At 32.9% G+C, this 5,811-nt stretch overlaps 1 pseudogene; it reads right to left on the bottom strand.

The window, feature by feature from the left end:
• Positions 1-1,179: 1,179 nt before the first annotated feature.
• Positions 1,180-2,441, bottom strand: LOC134250158 (serpin B6-like; annotated as a pseudogene).
• Between the last annotated feature and the right edge of the window lie 3,370 nt (positions 2,442-5,811).

Raw genomic sequence — 5,811 nt, forward strand, 5'->3', positions numbered from 1 at the left:
TCAAGTTTCGATTTGCAAAGGAGTTTAAATCTATTATCCTGTTAAAACTTAACAAACGAAATACAATATACGATTTGTTTTGATATCCATATTTTGATATAATGTTCGAGAAAGATTTGAACAATGTTATAATGTCTTATTAAGTCCTATCATCCAGGTGATATGTGAAAATTAAAAATTAGTAATTAAGCATGCTGAAAGAATAACAAGGGTTGTCCATTAAGTTCAAAGACAAAACTTTTAATTGAACAGAGTGAAAAAGATAATGGCCTTGACCTGATTCTGACCTTCCTCCTAAAATAAAACGATCAATTATATTTTTTTAATATCATCACCAAGTAATTTTGTCCTCTTGAGTCTGTGAAAATTTCATTATTCAAATACAATACATGTATGAGAAGAATCCCTGCTTAAAGGTTGCAGATATAGTGTGCATGACCAATTTTTAAAATGCTTTAGATTTTGACATGAGTCTCGGATAAAATTTTATGATTGTCTTCTAAAGACTCGATGTGTTGCAAGTAGAGCCGTTGAGGTGGTACATGTAGCAAGTGAAATAACTTTCCAACAGTGTATGTACCTATTTCAGATATGGTAATTAGAGAAAATCTAAATTACACAATTAATTTACGTAAAACATACATTATTGTGTGAACTAAGAATATTTCTTTCCAGACAAAAAATATCCATCAAAATTAATTGAGGCTGCTATACAAAAGGCAAAGGAAATACCCATAAACGAATTACGAATGTCAAAATCTAAAGCATTTTAAAAATTGGCCATGCACACTATATCTGCAACCTTTAAGCAGGGATTCTTCTCATACATCTATTCAAAGGACAAAATTACTTTGTGATGGTATTTAAAAAAATATGATTGATCGTTTTATTTTAGGAGGAAGGTCATAATCAGGTCAAGGCCATTATCTTTTTCACTCCGTTCAATAAAATCTAAACGGATATACACAATTATACATCCTAGCATATTTCACTTATGCATCAAGTTGTATTTAAACTCAACCAAAACTGTGGTTTATAATGGTGTTTAATCATGAATATAGTTTTTTTTTTATCTCAAACATTTTTAAACATATTTGATTTTCTAGTATAAACAAGTTAAATAAACGATCCAACATAATATCACCATTTATAATGATATTTAGATTACATTACTCTAAACTAAAGTTCATCCTTTACAGAGGCGCAAGTAGGTTTATAAAATCTCCCAATGAACAGAATGACGTCATTAACTGAATCTCGAATAAAAAACGGAAAAGGTGTTTTGCCCAAAACTCTGGGGGTGATCTCTATATATCGCTTCTTCATAACGACACCTGTGGCTGCGGCGGCTTCAGTTCCTTCTTCGTTAACATCAACAAAGGCTTTATGGAACACCTCACTGATGTAAATTTCTTTATCTTTGTCCATGCCTGTAAAATAAGCATTATTTGCATCGAATGCTAAAGGCATACCCAAGGCTGACAAATATGGTTTCAACTGAAAGGTCGACTCCATTTTGAATTTCGGAAGATACACAGCAACCTCTTTCTCCATTAGGTTATTGACTACAGTTTTGAGGACAGATTCTGTTAAATTTTTCTCTAGATGTTCTATATCATCTAAGGTTTCGGGTAGGAGAATAAGCATGCTGAGGATTTTTCCTTTGTATGGCAGCTCAAGTGCACTAAGCATTAAGTGTGGCAAGTGACAGACATTGAAAAAGTCTCTTTGATACATCATATCTATGTTTACTTTTTTGTCGGTGTTCCGAAACTCCATTACTTGTGTGAGCTCGCTTTCAAATTTTCTGTCCCAGTTTCCTTTGAAGTAGATGGCATTTACTAGAACCATGAATGTTAGTTCATTTAGCGCACTTGCTGGAATCAGATCTTGGATTTTATTTTCAGTTTGTTGGCTGACCCAGGAGTTAATTTTTTTGCTTGTTGCTTCCTACTGAGAGAAATCAACAGTCTCTAATGTAGCTTTAAAATGTTTGTTGCAGTCTTCTTGGAAAGATTCTTCAGGTTTGAACTTCATGCTTTGATAGATTCTATTGGCTGTTTTAAGTGTGCATTCATCGGTTTCCTTTGACAAGAAATCAAGATAAAAACCAAATGCTGCGTGGACATCTTTGTCCATTTCCTCAAAGTGAAGGGCTTAAGTCATTTCTTTCAGGGTTTCTGTTCTTGCTCCCATGTGGACCATTGCTAGGGCTGTTGAAATGCTGAACGGTGAGTAGAAGATATTGGATTCTGATGGTAACTGCTTCAGTAAACTTAGCATGAATCTCTTGTTTGCTCGGGAGAAAGCTGCAGATAGTTCTTCGCTTGAGAACGGTAATAGAGTCGCCATGTTGAATTCAATACAATAAACTACCAAAAGCACTAGTATCAACAGTAATATCCTTTTGCAAATTCTAGACATAATGGCGCAGTTTTCGTATCCGGTTTAATTTAATTTAAAACGATAAAATGAACAACTAAACTTTACTAAGTTGACAGAAGTTTATATCTTTTTTTTATTTTTAGGGAAATATTCATAATTTTGCAATTTTAATAAAACGTGTATAAACTAAGAGTGAGTTCCTTTTTTTCACCATCCGAAAAATATTGAGATTTTAAGCATCAGTGGGTTTTTCTAGATATTTTGATCTATGTGCTGAAACAACAGCATGTATCTGAAAAAAGGAATATCAAAAAGCATATTTTGTATGTAATCAAAGATTATCGGCAAATTGTGACAGTTTGTTATTTCTTCACTACTGTAATATGTATAAATCTTTTTGTCACTGCTCTGAACATTTCAATTGAATTATTTCTTTTTTAAAAAAATACTTTTCGGTTTGTTTCTCAGCTAAGTTAATCGCAATGTGAAACTTCGGACTTAAAAAAACAAGTTTCTTTAGAAAAGAAAAAACAATGATAACGAACAGAAATATTTTCTTAACGAGGGCGAGTCTAATTGTTTCTGCCCTTGGGATTTTGATAATTTTTGATAATTGATTTTTACTGTTTTATTTATTTTGTTAAGATTTAAAAATCGAATGTTTAGCATCCCGATTTCTTAGGGGGCCATCTCAAAAGTTGTCAAATTATTTATTATTGGACCCTATGGGAATTTGTTGAAAAAGCGTCAAATTATCACATTTTCCCAATATTTTTTGTATTTCTGCCCAAGGGATTTCTTTTTCATTCAAGTATATGAACGTTCTTGCAAAAAGTCACCAAATTGTGAAATTCCAAAAAATATTCACCATCTAGGTTGGTCTAGGAATTAATTATTAAGTTTATTTTTAAGATTTAGGGAGAATATGGGATCTGTAGGATGTAAATATATGAATTTGATGCTGATAAGGCAAAAGTCTGAGGTACGTTTCTTTTCCCTATCACAACGATACCAACTAAGCTGATATGGAATGTCGAGAAAATGACAGCATGATCAGCGATTTCTTAAAATTCACACTCGTGATCCGACAGTGACATAAACATAATATTCCCGTCTGTCAGTCTGTTTATCTCCTGTTTTGCTTTTTTTAATTTCAAGTTTCATGTAATCATAAATTAGCTAAAACGGACTAGAAGTATCTGTTTTCATTATTTTTACAACAGTCTAGAAGATATATAGGTCAAAAAAGAAGTTCTGATTAAAAAATTCATCGATGTGTAAACTTTTTCTTGAATTTGTTCTCGTCCAATCAAAACACAGGGAATCAATAAATAAAATTAAGATTGGAATTATTAGCTACATGAACAGTACTGTTTCTGTTTTCAGGTAAGATAAAAAAGGAATATTTTGTTTTTAAGGAACAAATCAAAAGACGGCTACAAGTCACATAAAATAATAATAAGCAGTTGGTAATTAATGTTATTCATTATCCAAGAGTATATCAAAGTCCTGTCATATTATAATGTGTAAATTATATAGTTTTTGTTAATAGAATGTTAGAAAATCATTTTCAAAATATACCTCAGTATATTTCCATTGCTAGTTTTTTTTTCTGTGATACTCATTGAAGGTTCGCGGTGTCGATTTCTGGATAATTCTACCGAAATTTAAATTAGGCAGGTTGATTGGTCAGGAGCTAAGGAGGCCTAATATGCATGCAAATCTCGTGCGGATCTGTCTCTGTGTCTGACGCCAAGGAGGCCAAATATGCGTGTAAATCCCGTGCGGCTACCTTCTTGTTTGATGTCAGTGGCCGAGGACTATTGATATTGGCATAGGAGTCCTCGTGTAATTTAAATCTATGTCTACATTTTTAAAAACTAAATCTACAATTTTAATTCACAATGAAATAGAAATGTAACGAATCACTATCTAGTCAGTATATTATGCCAAGGACATCAACGATAGTGGGAAACATGGGAAAATTTATGAATAACGGGCTTTGCTAAATCCACTAAATCACCATCTAAATATAGCTTGACCACTTTTGCACAACACGGTTTCAAATCAAAATTTTTATATAATAAATTTTTATATAGATAAAGAGACTTATTAATTATGGGGTAAAAGTGAAATAAAGTAAGTAAGTACATAGTTATGATGGGGAAAAATGTCTCTTCCAAAATTATGAATTTTATGGCCCCAGGGTCAGGGGTTCTGGTCTTAGGGTGGGACTCTATTGATTATATAGTGAAAATACATTAACTCTTTGAAAATCTTCTTCTCTACCCCTGGGTATTTAACAAACTAACTAAGTATATAGTTCTAATGAGGAAGAATACCTCTTCCAAAATTGTGAATTTTATGGCCCCAGGGTAATGGGTTCTGGTGTTAGGGCGGGGCTCTATTGATTATATACTGAAAATACATTAATTCTTTGGAAATCTTCCCTGCTCCTGGGTATTAAATAAAGTACATGAAAGTAAGTGCACAGTTATGATGGGGGAGAATACCTCTTCCACAATTGTGAATTTTATGACCCATGGTCAGGGGTTCTGTTCTTAGGGTTGGACTCTATTGATTATATAGTGAAAATACATTAATTCTTTGAAAATCTTCTTCTCTGCTCCTGCGTATTAAATAAACTAATGCCCTGTTCACACGGAGAGTTTAATTCGAATTAAACGTAAAGTTACTGCGAATTAGCTTCGCTTAGCGTTCAAATGGACAATTTAATGCCAATTAGTTTAATTCAAATTAGTTTACTGCGCATTAAATTACTTCACATTAGCTCCGTGTGAACGCTAAGCAAAGCTAATTCGAATTAAATTCTGACGCATGCGTAATGGCAAAATTTAGTCAAATTCCACTTGTGGGTGGTCAGCTATAGGTACTTGTGCTATTTTTAAGTGAAAAACTAAGGAAGGTTTTGTTAATCATTAAAATGTTTATATAGACACTTTGCCATATGTCAAATGGATTTGCTTCTGCATAAGGTGACGTGATTTGCAAATGACGTCATAATAGCCGTGGTGACGCCGGGCTGCAGAAGTAAAATTTTAATTCGCATTAGTTTACTTAAGAAATAAATAACAAGTTTATAAACTTCAATGGGAATTGAAGTGGGTGGGTCATGTGATCAAATCCTGTGAAGACCGAAGGCCTTCTCAGAAGATTTGATCACGTACCGACCCACTTCAATTCCCATTGAAGTGTATAAACTTATTATTTATTACTTATATATACATTTGAGATGGATAATTAAATATTAAATAAAATATATTAGGATATAAATATTGCACTAACCGGTCGCCGTAGATTTCCTTCAAAAGTACACAAGGTGTAAATCGGTTTGAAACGCGGTTACGCTTCGAATTCGTTAGGCTAAGAATTTGATTTTGAATGGAATATTTTGTTAAAGGCTGC

This window comes from Saccostrea cucullata, unplaced genomic scaffold (assembly GCF_032062105.1).
Source record: "Saccostrea cucullata isolate Sc308-1 unplaced genomic scaffold, CSIRO_AGI_Scuc_v1 ctg1277, whole genome shotgun sequence".
Lineage (NCBI taxonomy): Eukaryota > Metazoa > Mollusca > Bivalvia > Ostreida > Ostreidae > Saccostrea > Saccostrea cuccullata.